The following is a 16794-nucleotide window of genomic DNA, read 5'->3' on the forward strand; positions in this document are numbered from 1 at the left end:
GTAATGTAGCATTTTCCAGCAGGAGGCTTCTGGGACCTGCTGTTTTCCTCCAGCTCATTCTTTGATAAAGTATGGAAATAAACATATTCCAACTAAAGACAAGTCAGGGACAACCTAGCAACTGGTTTCCATTTTGGTAGCTTCTGAGGGTATCTAACGACTTTGAAATGGCCATAGAACATTCCTAAAGGAGTTCCTGTGGCTTCGGTGAAGCAGAGCCAGGACCTCGAGCACTGAAGAACAACTAGCCTGAAGGACTACAGCAAAACTCCTTGCCGAGCCCACGTGGGAAGTGGGAGCCGAGAGATCCCTACCTGAAGCGGAGGCCCAAGTTGAGCTCCGGAGCAATGGGTTTGTCGGTGACAATCGTTGTGCCCGTGCCGACAGCCTGGACGGGGATGACGTAGGTGTGGCTGTTCTCTATGGACACCTTCACCTCATCCTCAAATCTCTCGGTGTCGTCCAAGTTTGCTATGATGGCCACAGACACCTCGCTCTCGGGGGGGATCACTCCTTTACTGGGTTCAATCCTCCAGCGCGAGCGTTTGCCAGCCTGTAAGATGAGCCAAACAGTAACTTAGGATGGAAACCATGGACCCTGGTCTCCTGCGGGATGCAGAAAAGGATTAAAGACATGAGGGTAAAAACCATGAAGGCTTCGTTTCCCCAACTCTGAGCTACAGTGCCTGGAAACAGCACCCGTGCAGGAGCTCATACAACCTCTGTTTTACCCTCCCTTAACAGACTCACTTTGTTAACCCAGCTTTGTCTGACCCAAGGGATGCTCACCCTCAGGAGAATGCTACTGTCCCTCCAGCCTCCCTCTTGGAGGGCACACCCAGGGAAGCCACTTGATATCTCCTGGCTTCCTGACAACGGTGGCCAGCTCTGCCATAAAGGCTCCAGGCCAGAGGAAGCCAGGACTGCTCCAGTCCCCCCGCCGCAGCCACACGGCTGGGGGATACTGCTGAGACCCCAAAGAATAACTTTGCAAAAGCGGTTGATGAAACCCCAAAGTCTTCTTTCCCAAGAGTCAGGCTTCTCAACAGCCCCTCAAGGGCTGCAGCCCTCTGTTCCCACGGATCATCACCTGCAGTGAGGTGCCCCAAGGCCCTCTGCTTTGGCAAAGTCAGCTCTAAGTGTTTATAGCAGGGCAGCGAAACAAGAAGCAGAAAGAAAACCACAAGACATGTGCCCTGTGGGCATGGCCTGGGCTTCCCAAGCACTCTTTTCCTCTGGGTCCTCACGGGCCTCCCTCTACGGATGGGGCAACAGAGGCGCTGGACCCCTCCAGCCCACCTAAAGCCACATTCACAAGGAGCAAGCTCGCAGAAGAGAAATGCACGCAGTGCTCCCGGGCCAGCAGGAAATGCACTGGGATGCAGACACGTGGCTTTCAAGTGTCCGTCACAGCATCAGTGCTACATGCATCACAGTTCAGCGCTGTGTTTGGGATGACAGGCACCACTCATCCAAAACTCTACAGTATTGTCCAGGAGAGGGTTACTTTCCTTTTCTTTTTTTTTTTTTTTTTCCTTTAAATAGAAAACAACGGTGTGCTCAGAGGCCTGACATGATAAAAGCAAGTGCTCGATCCAGGTGAAGTTAGCTCGAGTTTCTGTCCGGCGGGCTGGCAGCTCTGAGCTCTAACAGGACACCAGCCAGCCCAAGGGAGAAGAGCAGCAGAAAACCAAGCAGCACTTTGAAGTCACAGAAACATTTAAAATAACACCCCAAAATGACCTCTGCTGACAAGGTGAAGGCTAGCTGGAGGCCAGGGAAGCGGTAACTTGCTGAGCATTCAGGGTCCCAGCAGCAAGCGTAGGTGCTCCCGCTACGCTAACTCCTTAGGCTGGCTGTGCCCTCCACGTAGAGCAGGTCAGGGCTGCATGCCTGCATCCCATAACGGAGCGTGCCAAAGGCATCAAAACGATTCCAGGCACCAGCAACATTTATACACTCAGCTCCATTTAATTTGTCCTCTAGGGCTTCAAAAAAAGAGTCTTGAAAAAAATTTTTAAAAAAGCAAGACGAGACTGGGATGGAGGCAGGTGGCTGCCACGGGGTAAACACTGGGGCCTCACTGACCACGGAGGATTCCCACCAACCCTCCCCTGTGGTCCCTGCAGCTGGTCGCCGGCCTCGGAGGCATCGGCTGCGCTGCCGCCAGCCAAGGGCTACCCAGCCAGCTCATTCACACCGAGCCAGTGGGCGTTAGGTTTTCACTGACGTTAATGTACAACTTCTCCTCCGATTCACGCTGACACCGAGCAGCTTGCTTGAAAAGGAGACCCGATAGCTCTGCTCCAGAGGTGAATCTGCAAGTCTGCTATCTGACAAAGCTCATTTATCACAGCTTGGCAACAAGCCGCGCAGTAAGTTGTACCCAAGGAACTATTACTGAGGAACAATGACAGGCTGTCTCGATGGAGCCAGACTCGCAGTGTCCCAGGGTGACCCAGCGCAGACCCACCGTGCCCTGCCAGGCCAACAGCCCACTCCGGAGGAGCACGATTTGCATCGCATCCTCATCCTTTCCGTTAGCATCTGGTGTGGGTCCCAGGGGCAGCACAGTGCACCGCTGAACAGGAGACCTGCCAGGACCAAAAGGCTCTGCCGGACCAGCTCCGCTCAGGTTTTTAGGTCAGCTTCTGCCTACACCGGTCCAGGTTGTGTCCCAGAGACAAGAAATCCCTTGGGAACACGCTAAAAGCATCCATCCCCCTGCTCTGAAGGCCAAAATCTAACTTCTGACAAGATCCCTGCTCCTTGCTTAGGCGTGAATGCTCCAGGACACGATGCAATAGCTGCACGTGCTGGGCAGACAAAGACAGCAGCTATTTCTGTCCCTGCAGGAGCCTGCACCACTGGACGCCAGAGTCAGAGTGCCAGGCAAGGGCTGGCATCAACCGCTTCGAGAAGCTCAGCGCTGAGATCGTTAGCTTCTCCTGGGACAGATTTCATTGGGAATAAGAGCTGCCAACGTTTGCTTCTAGCGGGCATCAGCGCGCATCAGAGATGGACGGCTGGATGGCTGCCCCAAGGGATGGCCGAGGACCCACCACGCTGCCCTCTGCAAGTTACTTTGAGCCCGTTAATTGAAGCCATCTGGTCATTCCAGCCTTGCACGAGTGGAAGAAGCAGCAGAACTCAACACGAAAAATGCAGCTGTACTTTACCAAGCCATAGCTCTGGCGAGAGAGCGCTCACACCTCGTCAGGCGGATCCACCGCCCCCAGTGGGGGTCACGCACGAAGGGGAAATAACCCCCCACCACATCAGCTGCGCACGGAGCCTTGTCCCAGGGGCTTTAGCTGTCCTAAGGGGCGGGAGCCTGTGCTCTTCATAGCAGAGTGACTCCTCACCCGCACAAACTGCCAGTGGCAGAAAGAGCCCAGAAGCACCCTAAGGCCCACAGGGTGGGGATCAGAGCACAAGGCTGGCCGGATGCTCCCACCAGCCACCAGCCTCCTCCTGGCACCTCGGCACCAGCATCTCCTCGGCAAAAGCAGGGGGACCGCTTTGGTTGAGCCTCTGCCCCAGAGCACCAGCAAGGAGAAGTTTTGTGAAATCGAGGCAGAGCTTCTAAAGCCAGTGGAAAAAAAAAAAGAAAAGAAAAAAGAATTAAAGTGTGGCACTCACTGCCACTGACAACGGAGCCCAATTTGTCACACTTGCTTCAGCTAACAGCAGCTGCTGAGTGAGCCAGCAAAGCTTGTCTCCATTTGTGTCCCCTGGCCATTGCTCAGCCCTCCAGGTCCCATCTGCCCTCCCCGCTGGGCTGGGGAGACCAGTGCCACCGCTCTGCACATTGGGGCTCTCCAGCCAGGACACGGACACGGCTTGGCCAGCTGCTGCCAAGCACAGGATTGAACAACCAAAATCCTCCGGCTTTTCCCTTGGGAAGAGAGCACAGCTGAGTCACTCTGGCCTGTAGCAGCGTAACTGCCTTGAAGACTTCTACCCTTCTTGAACCCTGTTGGCCAGCGGGTGCAGCACAATGCGACAAGTTCCCTTCTCCTAGATGAGCAGAGTAACAATTTCTTCCATTACTGAAACACAGCAATTTTGAAAGACCATGAACCCATAGAAGATACCGGATGCCATAAAATCCAAACTCTTCCCTGAGGCCAGGTTTCAGGCACCTTTTCCAAGGTCTCCTCCAAACCTTTGCTCCCCCTTTTAAGGCCCACGTGCCCTGGACCTAAGCCTGAGTGACACTGGGAGGGAAACAGCCTTCTACCTTCCTCAGCTTTTGGTACAACCCCTCACCAGCATGAGACTGGACGCTCCTGGCCACGAGCCCTGTTCACGACTGATGCTGTGTGTTTCCAGGCCCTGTCAGCTACAACAAAGGGCTCCGGCAAAACCAAACTGGGTGGAAATGCACAAACTGGTACCGCTGTGTATAAGCAAAACACAGCCTTTAAAGCCAAACCAAGGGTTTCACTCTAAAGGCGAGCTTTTGGAGCACCATGAGGCTCTGGTGGGACAGCTCAGGAAAGAGTTAAGCCTATCCATCTTCAAAACTTCTGCTCACCTTGGAAGAGGCCACATATGCAGGGCTAGTGCTGCCCGTACCCTGGAAAGTTAATTTAATCCTAATTTCTAAACAGCACTGCAGATATCATGAGAAGGGCGCAGCACTGTCTGCCTCTGTCTCACTATGAGCAAACACTGACAGGCTGGCCAATTATTCAGCTGCTTTGGGGGCGGGGGGAGTGATTTACAGTAGATTTGAAAACCATCCTCTTGCTGATTGAAGTCTGCTCCGACTTCAGCGAGAGTAGCTGGGGAGAACTGCAGACAATGCTGATGTGCTCTTCAAAGCCTTCACTGCCCGCAACCTGCACGGTTTGCTCAGAGAGCAACAGAATCACCCATCAGCCAGACCCAGAAACAGAGTCACTAAAGCAGCATCAGCACTGTTTGGAAGTTTATCTCCGTGTTTTGCGGTCTTTCCATATGGCCATTTCATTAATAAAAGCAATGTCATCAAAAGCTTGAGGGAATAAGCAATGAAATTAGTAAATGAAACAAATCCTGCACTACAGGGGAGCAGAGAGTATGGGAACTGCGTGTTCTGCCCTTGCTTACACCACACCTGACCAAGAGCCTTTATACGCTGCCTGAAAAATCCATGGAGTTATCCACAGCGAATCCCAGTGACAAGATAACCAGGTACAGCTTTTTTTTTTTTTTTTTTAAAAAAAAAAAAAACCAACCAACCAACGAAATCTTGGTCTATGCTGCAAGGTCAGCTCCAGTTGAATGTGGCAGCAGCTCATCCCTGGGAACGCAGAGGGGGATCTGCACTGAGCCACCAGGCACCCTCCTGAAGACGAAGCAGCTGGCTGTACGACCGCTGCTGGAAACCAGGCAGCAGCGAGCTTCACCTGGAGCACAGGGCTCTGGATCAGGGAGGTCAGGGACCAGGCTGAAGGAGACAGGACCCCGCATTACGACTGTCATGAGAAGAGGAAATCCCAAGGAAGGTCTTCTGCCTCCTCCCTCGTTACAAGGCGCTGGGAAACCATTTGCGCCCTGTGGCAGCACATAACAGACCCAGCACGGGGGTTATGCAGGCAGAAAAAAGCTGCCACTGATTAAGAAAACTTACACCCTAGGCCTGTCTCTTCTTTCCTGATCACAGAGATGTGACATGCAGCTGCCTTCTGTGATGCCAAGAGATGTCAGCCTTAGCAGCCACATAAAACATCTCCGAGAAGACAGCATGACAAAGAACAAGTAGGAAATGACCTAAGAATGATGCTTTTTCCTTTCTGCAGGGAGAGCAAACACTTCCATCAGTCCATAACAAGCCTTTGGCACTTGTCAATACGGCAAAAATCAGGCACTTAGGGAGGCAGGAAAAGAAGATGACAATGGAGCAAGGAGGAGAAACAGCCACTTTTGTCAGCAGGTTACATCAGCCCCCAGCTAAGCTGCAACAGCTCCTTCATGTTGACTCATTCCTCCAGTCTTTTTTTACCCAAGACAGACACAAATCCTCCCCTTGCTGGATCCAGAGGATTCCCTAACACGCTGGGCTGCCTGGCAGCTGGGAAAGCAATCTGACAGGGAAAAGCACACCCGACAGACACAGGATTCACTGGGTGAGCACAGGATGACACACTGGTCCCAAGGGTCGCAGATCTGCAGACACCCTGGCAAGCAGGGATAAGCCAACCGAGGACGCAGGTATGCAGTCCCTACAACCCTCTTCCCACCCAAAAAGCCCCATCTCAACACACAGATTTGGCAGGGTTTTATTTATTTTCTTCTGGTGGCAGAGATGCTCCCTGCTGCTCCCTGCAACTGAGAACAGAACAGACACAACTCACCCAGCAGAGAGGAGAGGGGTACAGGGAAGCTGGTGCCTGAGGGGAACTGCAAGTAATTCCTGAAGTCACTGTCCCAAAGTGAAGTTCACCACAAATCATCCTGGCTTGCTCAGGTAATGATCTTGTCTCCCCCAAAGCGAGCAGCAAGCTTGCCTTAACAGGAAGAGCAATTTTCACTCAACGGTTAAGAGTACCATCGGGGTGGCAGCACGGCCATCTGCATTACAGCATCTTCCTTTTCTGTTTCAAACAAGACACCAGCCTTTCGTTTGCCCTGTTGCTGCCCCTCAAATTAACCTCATTCAGTTTGTCAAGCTGCCGGTCAGTGCGCATAACATTCCCGATGCAACGCTCCTGCGAAAATTTCAGTCAATAACTCGCTCTTTCAAGTGGAGACCATGATCTCTGAGCCTCACAGCCACCGTTTGCAGATTGGCCAACAAATGGGAGACAGGGAAATCACGGCTCACCCCCCTGCAGCAACCTCCAAGCAGGAATCAAAGCAGTGGCTTTGGCGCTTTACAGGACACAAGGCTTGGGTTCAGGGACACGGGGGAATGAAGGATGCCCGTGTCACCCATCAGCTGGGCTAAGGCACAGCCCAGCCTGCTCCGCTCTCAGGTGGACACGTGCGCGTCACCCTGACGCCCGACTGCATCCCAGGCTTTATCTCCACAATTATTCAGTCCCCTCTGCTTCCCGTCAAGGAGCTGCCAGGCAGCGTAAGGCAGCCAAGGGCAAAACTTCAACTGGGGCAGCAAAAGAGCGGCAGAGCAGGCAGCTGCTGAGGGCCAGGGCGCAGCTCGGGCACATCTCGCCCACGCCCGCGCTGCTCCCATCAGGCAGCCTCAGCAGCACCGTGCCCGGAGTCTGTCTGAAGAGCCCTTGGTGAAGCGGCTGATGGAGCAGGTTCCCAGGACCTGCCTCCTGGCACGTCTCCATGAGAGCAGCAGCTGCCCTGAAAAGCAGAGATGCTCACCATGGGGGAACTCGGCCCCGTGGAGTCAGCAGGGGGGATCATCACACACACAGTCACAGAGCGGCTGGGGCTGGCGAGACCTCTGGAGATCATCTGGTCCAAGCCACTGCTCAAGCAGAGCCCGTCTTTATTGCAGGCAAAGAAACCGTCCCTGAGCCGCCTCGTGTTACTGCTCTAGTGACTGATCAGCCCCAGGACTGGCAGAGATGGCGGTGAAGCACGACAGGCTTTATTGCCCAGTCCCATGGGTTAGGGCCCTGAGGCAACGGAGGGGCAGATGTACCCTGCAAGCCCCCCGGCTACACCGCGAGCTGCCCGGGGAGGAGGGAGGCATTGCACCGGGGCAGCAGGACCCGAACAGCTCTGCGGGTCACTGCCTGCGACAGGCATGCAAACCCATCATTTCAACACCAGTACCAGCCATCCCTGGTGGCTTGCTCTCGCCACAGATGGAAAGTGGGTTTTCATGGTGGATTCAGAGAAAGCTGCCCTGGGAATCCCTCCCCCACTTGGAGGTTACCTTTGTCCCCCAAACAGCTGGAAAAGCAGCAAGGAGGAAATTCGTCCCCCTCCTCCTTGGCCCAGGAGGCTGAGCCTGGCCTCTCGCACGCTGCCTGATGCTTTACCCGCAGACCCAACCAAGCCCACAGAGCCAGGCCTGGGTGAACCAGCTCCACAAATCCAGCCCACCTAGCATGGAGCAGAACAAACCTCCCCCCAACCCTGTTTTTAAGCCCCTCACAGATCCCACCTCCAGTGAGCGGCACATCCCACCCAGCCTCCGCACGGAGCCCTCCCTGGCTGCACCAGCCCTGCCCCCCCCGACAGGGCAGCAACCCAACCGCCTCCTGCCACCTGCCACGCAGCTTGTCAGCTGCGGCCTCCATCAGTTCAACGGCCTTTCCCTGCGGCTGGCCCCTGGAGATGCTCTGCAACGCGACGGAGCCCACAGACCCTGTAGCTACACAACCCTTACCGTTACATGTTTGTGCAACACCACAGCTGGTTGGGCCCCCAGCAGGTGTGAAACTCACCTCACCACAAGCAGGCTGAGGACAAACTTCACACCCCAGACTCTGTCACAAACAGCAGTCTGACACAAAGCAAACGCAGACCTAATGGGGAAAGTGTCGGGAAATCCATGCCCGTCCAGGAGCAAAGGGCCACAGGGGCCTCTTGATCTCAGAGTTCCAAAGACACGACTCTCCGTTAAATACCCTCCAGAAAACAAAGGGAAAACTTGTAAAGATGATCCAGACTCCTTTCTGCACAAGCGTCTATGCAAGCTGTCTACTTTACTGAGGGGTGCCCCAGCTAAAACTGCCCCCAGAGCCAGGCTTCTCTCGCTGCGTTGGGACGGAATGCCTTGCTTTCTCTCCGAGACAGCAATATGGAAACGGTGCATGTAAAAATCAAGCCACAGGCTGCTACAGACCAGTCAATTTTCATTGGGAAACAGCCCCACAGATACTTACCATCTCTACACAGAAGGATGCAGGGATGACAGCCTGATTGGAGAGGTGGAGACTTTTGGACGCATCTTGTAGAACTTGAATACTGCCAAAATTTATCTCCCTCGGATGCACATAGACAACCGGTTCTTCTCCAATGCTCACTAAAGACACATTCTGCTCCAGGAAGCAGGCAGGAAAGAAAAAAGAAAAGCAGGGGAAGTTAAAAAATATGAGACAGCTCTAAGGTTCCTCCTCGACGGGGCGATAAGTACGGCTGTTGGAAGTTTTCAGTGTTGCAAGGCTGAAACAGAAGGCCTGGGGCAAGTGCAGGCTCGGGAGCGATCCCATCTGAAAGCCACAAGCTCCCGTTCTCAGGGGACAGAGAAACCCTGGGTCCCACGCTCTCCTTTCCAGACCTCCTCCACAGTTAGCTCTCCTTTCTCTGCCTTGTGCCTGCTCCCGCTCCTTCTGCTGCTCAGCCGAGCCCCAAACCTCCCTGACCGCTGCTGCTGCACAGTGACACTTGGACGGTTACTTCTTTGACATTCCCAAAAATGCACCTCTGAAAACCAGCACAAGCCAGAAGCGAAGCAGGCTCTTCAGAGCAGAGATCGTGCAAGTTACTGCACACATCTGATGTGTGCCTAGGTGCATTGCCGGTATGACATGAATAACAGGCATTAATTATTCATTACATCGTTCAAGCGGTGTTTTTTCTCTTGACAGTCAGACCCAAAAAGCTTTCTCCTTGCAGAACTGGCACAGACTACTGGAGGAGGAACACGGATCCCTTTGCTAAACCACCTTCCCACATCATTAAAAACAAGGAGAATTTGTCCAGTCTTGCTGTGGATTTTACTGGTTCCAAACACCTCAACACTTCAACAGGATCTGAATGCATAAAACTCCCAATGCTGACCAGATGCTGTATGATTCACTGGAGGGCACAGAGTACGATTTAACCGAAAAAGAAACCAGCCTCCACCGTGTACAACCTTAAATGATGTCTGGCTCAAGGAAGTGGTATTGACAGCTGTCAGAATCACCAGCCCAACTCAGCCAGAAGCAGCAGCATCCAGAAATGCTCATCCCTTGACAGGCCACTGATGCATGCAACTAAGCACCAAAAAAAATCACCTACCAAGGCTGGGGCCTCAAAAATAAGGAACTGAAGCCACGCACGACGATGCATGTCTGGGCGATGCTGCCCAAAGCTCCCAGGAAGGAGGAGCTGCAGGGAAGAGCTGCGCCTCGCCAGCCAGCTCAGCTTCCTGGTGACAGCAGGACAGCAGCAGCAAAGGCAGGGCAGAGCTCTTTGGGAATGAGCAGAACAACATCTGGAGGATGCCCAGGCAAGCTGGCTTCTGTCAGCCTGTGTACTAACACGACGCATCCTCACCACCAAGGAGAGGGCTTCAAAAACCCCAACCCCTTCGTCTACAGGGTTCTTAAAAGGGACAAGAAAAATGCCATGCAACAGCGTTACAGGCAACATGGCACAGGGAAAGGCAGCAAGAAGAGATGGCAGCTCTGCCATCAGCAATATTGCCACAGCTACAGAAACAGCCACCAGCCACCGCCCCACCCCACCCCACCCCCCAGCACCTCTGGCTTTGTCAACAGGTAGGTCATGTCACATTTGATCACTTAGGAATGAAGAGCATCTGACCCTGGCGGACAGCTGTGCTCGAGTGCCCGCTTATTCTGACAGCGGTCAGCTGCCAAACCCCCTGCCCGCGGCACACGAGGCTGCCTTGCCACCAGTAACGCCAGCGCTGGGATTTACCAGCTCCTTCATGCAGATGACACACACCAGACTGAAGCTGGCACGCGGTCACCTGCAAACAAAATACCCGACAACAGAGCTGTGGAGGGACTCTGCACAACCTGGATGAAAGATCTGTACCACGTTCCGCCTGAAATGGTGGTAAAGACCAGGCATCGACACTGGGCACCCCAGCCGAAGGCAAGAACGAGCTTTGAAGTTCTATTGGAACACGCTGCAGCGATTCCCAAGGTCAGACTTGCAGCCGTACGGGTAGGATCTGCCACCAGCGCAGGACATGTAACAAGACAGCCAGCTCTTCTGCCAGCCCAGAAAGCTTTGGGTGCGTCAGCTACCAGGGAACTACTGGAACTGCACTGCAACCAGAAGACAGACCTATAGAAAACGCAATGCATCTAGTCCTTTCTTTAGGGACAGCTACGATTCTCCAGCTGAAATGCTCGCCCTTTGGGCAAAACATCGACACGTTCACGGCCAAATACAAAAGATTAAGGTAAGGTCAACTTTCAATTTATAAATTGTTAGCCCAAGGGTAAAAGCTTTTCAAGGGACCTGCAGCTCAAAAACCAGGTGACATTTAAACAACTGGCTATTCCAGTGGGGAGAAACCCTCCTCTTCCAGGGAAGCATGCCTTCTATCTGCGAGCAACTGTTTTGTCAAACGTGAGACTTCCCTGCAAAGCCTGCATTGCCTGGCCTTGCTGTTGACTGGTTTACATGCACATCCCCAGCAGCCGGGGTTGAGATGATCAGTGGCATCCAGGGGATTTGGCATCATCGTTTCAATTCATTTTATAAAAAGTTTATAGCCCTGCATTTGCTTTCAAAATGCCAGCCTTCCTTTCCGTTACAGAAAGCTTCAGGTTCTCAGGAATCCTCTGATATCCCCTTCCGTGCTCAGAGAGAGGACAAGACATTTTAAAACAGCTGCTTCAAAAGTTAATCTCCTTTTAAATTAAAAAGGTTCTAAAATTAAATTATTAACTAAATTTGTTCTCTGTTTCAGCCAGTGGAAGCCAGGACACCACATACAACATTCTCTTGCCTACACTTTGTTGTTGCTGCTGTACATGCCTGAATGCCAATGTCTTGTAGGAGGCTTTAGTCAAGGAATGCTTTGCCTCACCCCTTTCCAAGCTTGGTAGGGAAAAAAAAAACCAAACACACAACAGTCTGTGCTCCAGATGCAAGCAGCGTGGAGTCTCATGCATCTTTGGATGGGGCTTTTGGCAAAGAGATATGATGGGTATTTCTCAGGCGGGATGGACCTGACTTTCACGAAAGCTTAAATCCAGCTTTACAGAAATCATCATTTCAGCACGGCCTCCTACACCGCCCTTGCTTTAGCGGCATGCAGCAATGTCCCTGTGTGCTCCTGAACAAAAGTTCTAATGAAGCAGCAGTTGCTGCTCATCTAATGATGCAGGAGAGCGAGAGACCCAGGAATTGTTCTGGGTTTCAGGCTGGGCTTGTTATCCCGCTTCACACGCCCATAATTAAACACCATCTCAGACGCCTACGAGGACACCACCCTTCTCTAGGCATTAGCTGTTACTTATGCCATGAACCCCTTCTTTCCTTGTCCACACCAGCCACATATTATGACCTTCTCCTTTTCCCTGGCAGAACCCCAGCACACTTTATGCCCCACCAAGATGAGTCACACAAAGGCACGCATCTCGCCTAGCACTCACCAGCAGGGATCTTTCATTCCCAAACACTGAGACACTAGCAATAGTGTCCTGCCTTCCCATCGCCTGGGCTTCCAGCGTAAACGGGATCTCCACCGAGCTGTGAGGCTGGATAATCCCACACGGCACAGGGCTGGAGTACCACACAGCAGCATCCTCCTTGTGCTCCTATAAGGGACAGAATCAAAGACAACAATTGTCAGAATTTGACAGAACCTCAGAGTCTGAGGAAACTTCAAGCTCCTTAACATCTACCACAACAGCAATTCACCCACATTTTTAAAAATCCCTAGGAGAAAGCAGAAAAGCGCAACACAAGGTGCAAGATTTATATGGGGCTAAGTAGCATCCTCACAGGGTCCAAAAGCTGCTGCACCCACAAACACCCACTCCAGTGCTGGCGGCCTCCTTGCAGCTGCTTTTCACAACCCTCAAAGTTCTCCTGCATGAAAGCACCCCAAAGACTAGAACCAAAACTGCTTCCTAAAGAGTTCAAACCGCTCCTGAAGTTCATATTCAGGTAGCTTCCCGTTCTCTGCAAAACTTTAGGTTTGAACACTAAACAGCAAGGTCTTCCCCAAACCCCCTTTTTTCCTAATAAACCCCTCGATAACGACGTTGGAGGGCAGGAGGCGAACGCAATGCCAAACCTGAGGAAGGACTCCATAGCAGCCTGGAAGATCACTGTCATTCACAAGGGTCAGTGTCCGCTCGTAAGGGAATTTCAGAAAGCACCGTCCGAATCTCAGAACAGGGCTGAGCACGTGCAGCGGAGGAACCACACATCTGGGTGAAGAGATGACCAAAAGGAATTAGAGACACAGAGAATGTAGAAGTTGTTCACTCCCCAAACAGCATGAAATAGACACAAGGCATTTGTCTCTGCCAGATAGACGTTTCCTACCTCTACAGCAATCACTCACCTCTAACTTATTTTTTATCAACAGACTCTTGTAAAGGAGGGGCAGCCCCAGACTCCCGTGGCAGAGGCTGCCCAGTGCCCTGCCCCAGTGCTCTCTCATCAAGCTTTGCCCCTCCTTTGCCCCAGGAGGCCGGCAAGGACCCTCCCACAGTCCCACCAAGGCACGAGCTCTGCGGGAGCCTTCCCGCTGAGGACCAGCGCTCCCCAAAGCTCAAGAAAAACAAGACTCCAGCATCTCCGTAAAAGCAACTCCCTCCTCTCCCGTACCGCTCTCGCCCTGCCTGAAACCTCAGCCGCTTGCCCCCGCGATGGAGGGCACCGGCACCGCCTGCCTCTCGCAGTGGGTGACCAGCCTCTCCCAGCTCCTGCAGCTGCCTGGGTCCTCCACACACCAGCCCACACACTGACTTTTCCCATTCCCACTCGTTTTACAAAATTGCAGCCCAGGCACCGCCTGGCTGACTGCCTGGGAGAGGGAACAGCACCAGCGAACTGCGTCCCTCTCGTCATTAAACTGGCACCCGCTGCGGCGCAACGCCATTGAGCGTGGCTGCAGCAAGAGCAGCTTTTGGCTTAAGTCTGGGAACGTTCATGCTCAAGAGAACCAGAGAGAGCTGAGCTCACCTGCCACACCAAGGACGAGTTTCCCCTTTAGTTTCCCCCCACCAGTCCTGCCGTAAGCCCCTTTCCCATTTGCACACGCCTTCATTAACTGAGCCAGACCCCAGCTTTCAGCAGGCTGCTCGCCGCCTTCCAAACAAATGCTGCATTTTGGGCCAACCCAACACAAGCCCACCGCTTGCAGGGAGAAGCAGGGGCAGCCCTTTGCAGATTCGTTACTCCTCAAGTCCCAGACGACAGGCCAACAAGGAATATAAGCACTGTTGCCTTCAAAACAGAACAAGAAAGGCATGGCCCTGAGCACGGAGCACAGGTGCTTCTCAACAGGGCCGCTGGCAAAGCACGGCTGTGCTCACAGCGAGCTGGGCAGAACCAGCTCATGAAGCACCATTTCTCCTTTGGGGCGGCAGCCAGCACACCACACGCCAGGCAGCGTGCTGGGCCTGGCTACGCGGGGAAAGGTGGCCAGCTGCAAGGAAAGCGCCGGTACCTGGCTGTGAGAGGCAGCGCCAACACCTCCTGGCCAACACCATCCACGTCCAGCACCAGCGCCAGCTCGTATTGCCTCACCGTGTTGGAACACAGGGTGACCTGGTAGAGGAGAAGAGCGGCGTCAAATACTTCAGCACTCCCAGAAGCCATCAGCCACGCACGTGTGGTGTCCTGCCCTTCTCCTTCCACGCTAAGGAAAGGGAGTGTTTTGCCTTGCTTCTGCTGCTGCTCCACGTGTGGACCACTGCCTTTCCCAGTAACAAAACTCTGCTGACAAACCCCACCTGTGAAATACACCTTGCACACCAGGGCACGTGTAAGCTAAATCAAAGCACAACTCATGGTCTACTCACCACTGTATTAAGGGACCAATTTTTCATCTCAACTACAATAGCGGGAACCCAGGGGAGATCTGTTGACTTTCCCAGAACGAGTTCAGCTTTACACTGGGAAGCTGAGGGCAAAACGTGGCCCAGCAAAAGCTGTGCAGTTTGTTCATGGCTGCTGGAGCTTTCTCAGCCCCCGCTGCAGTGAATGCAACTCATCCTGCTCAACAGGAGAGGAAAAATAAGACCGGGAAGAAAAGCAAACTGCTTTAGGCAATGGCATCTCTCTTTTCAACAGCCACCTTCCGTCCTCACCCTTCCTCGGCCCCCTTCAAATCAAACAAATCGCTCTAAGCAGCTCAGAAACACACGCACGGCTTCTGTGCTTGACCACACGATACGTGATCCTTGGCTTACGACTCTGGAAACAAAACGCTGCTCCATCCCAGAGTCCCCCAGCTAACAAAAGCCCATCTCTTACTCGGTTATGCCCAAAGCCAGCAGCGCTGCAGCTCCACCTGTTGAAGCACGTATGGCCGGGCTCATCCCATACCTGGATATCCAGGGCTCCTTGGGAGCGGATGGTGCCTTTGCAAGGCATTATGGTAAATTCCATTGGCTCGACGTGATGTTGGGCTCCCTTCCTCCAGGACAGGCAAGCGTTGTCTGAAATCTGAGTAAAACTGGTGATGCTGCGCTGTCCTGAGCCATCGCCAGGAATGCGAAGGTTGAAAGTCACAGGCACCAAGGAGGTGTTAGTGAGGCGACACGACAGGGTGTGAGGAAAGCCTGGAAAGGTGAGACAAATACCAGTTAAGTCCCCAGTTACGCTGCGATTCCTGCTGCGACTCTCCTGTTAGGATAAAACCCTGCTTGGAGTTGAGCTCTTGTCAATGTGCACGGCAGGTAACTGAGAAGCTCGGGGAGGAGCGAGTTGTGACTGAAGTTGCCTTTTCTCTCGACGGCCGAGCTTGCTTCCTTGGCAATGGGCAGCGGTGTTGGTGCTGAAGAGCAGAAGTCTCCCTCTAACTGTGAGGAGCCCTCTCACCTGCCCCCAAACCAGCCCCAACTCTTTCTCACTGACGAGCGTGCATCCAGACAGACCATTTATCCTGAAAATTCAGCCTGTAAAATTCCCCATTAACTCCATGAACATTCCCCTGGTTTTCAATATATGAAAGTAGCAGATTTTCCTTGCTGTAGCTTCTCTTCAATAACAAGGAAGGACGAAACTGGGCACTACAACATGATGCACAGCACTCTGATGCAGCTTCCCTAGGCAGGATCCCTAAGGCAGCTCCCGTTTCGGGGCAACCAGACTGAGCACAGGACGACTGAGCACAGGACAACTCAGCCCACCCCACTGCAGGAAACCTGACGCTTCCTTAGAAACGAGCAGGAACGTGTCTCGCCTTACCTAACAAATGGGGACATCACATCCTCGCTGCCTTTGATTACTGCCCGCAACACCTGACATCACTTTAGCTCTGACACTTGCTTTCCCTAATGGAAAACCAGTGATACAACCACACTGGGTGGCAGGGGATGTGCTGCAGAGGCAGGACACCAGCCCGCAGCTTGCTCTGGAGCGGACACCAGCTCTGCCAGAAGGAGACACCTCCCATGCCCTGCTTACCAAGCGCTATTTGCATGCAGACAGGGAGGAAAACCACCTGCAGGCACAGCAGATGTTTCTCCGTGCCCATCAGCAGTGAGCATTGCCCACCGCCAGCAATTACTCCGGCCGGGGGGTGGGGGGGGCACAGAAAGGACACACACAGACTGCACAGCCCCAAATGGGACCGAAGTCGCCAGAGGCAGACAACAGTCAGCAGCACAGTTACAAGAAGCAAAAATACAATAGCTGCCTTCAGCTGAAAAGGCCTTGTTAACGAAATCAGATTAAGTAGGATGAATCTCCTATTACACAACCGTATTCCTGCCTGGTGCATTTCTTGTGGGTTTATTTATTCAAAAGGAAACACAGCAGTGGCAGAGCGGTGATGCAGGGAGAGGGGGAAGCGGCTCGGGGAAGGTAATGAGTTTACTTTAAAAAGCCCACAAACATCATGAAAACACAGAGGCATCCAGGGTGCAGAATGATAACGGCCCTTCAATCAATCCGCAATTGATTTCACATTTAAACTTTAGATCATCTCAGTAAAAAGCCTTTTGTGAG

At 53.0% G+C, this 16794-nt stretch overlaps 1 pseudogene; it reads right to left on the bottom strand.

The window, feature by feature from the left end:
- Nucleotides 1-16794, bottom strand: part of LOC130159856 (hydrocephalus-inducing protein-like) — a 100064-nt pseudogene that overhangs the window by 48707 nt on the left and 34563 nt on the right.

This window comes from Falco biarmicus, chromosome 16 (genome assembly GCF_023638135.1).
Source record: "Falco biarmicus isolate bFalBia1 chromosome 16, bFalBia1.pri, whole genome shotgun sequence".
NCBI classification, from domain to species: Eukaryota; Metazoa; Chordata; class Aves; order Falconiformes; family Falconidae; genus Falco; species Falco biarmicus.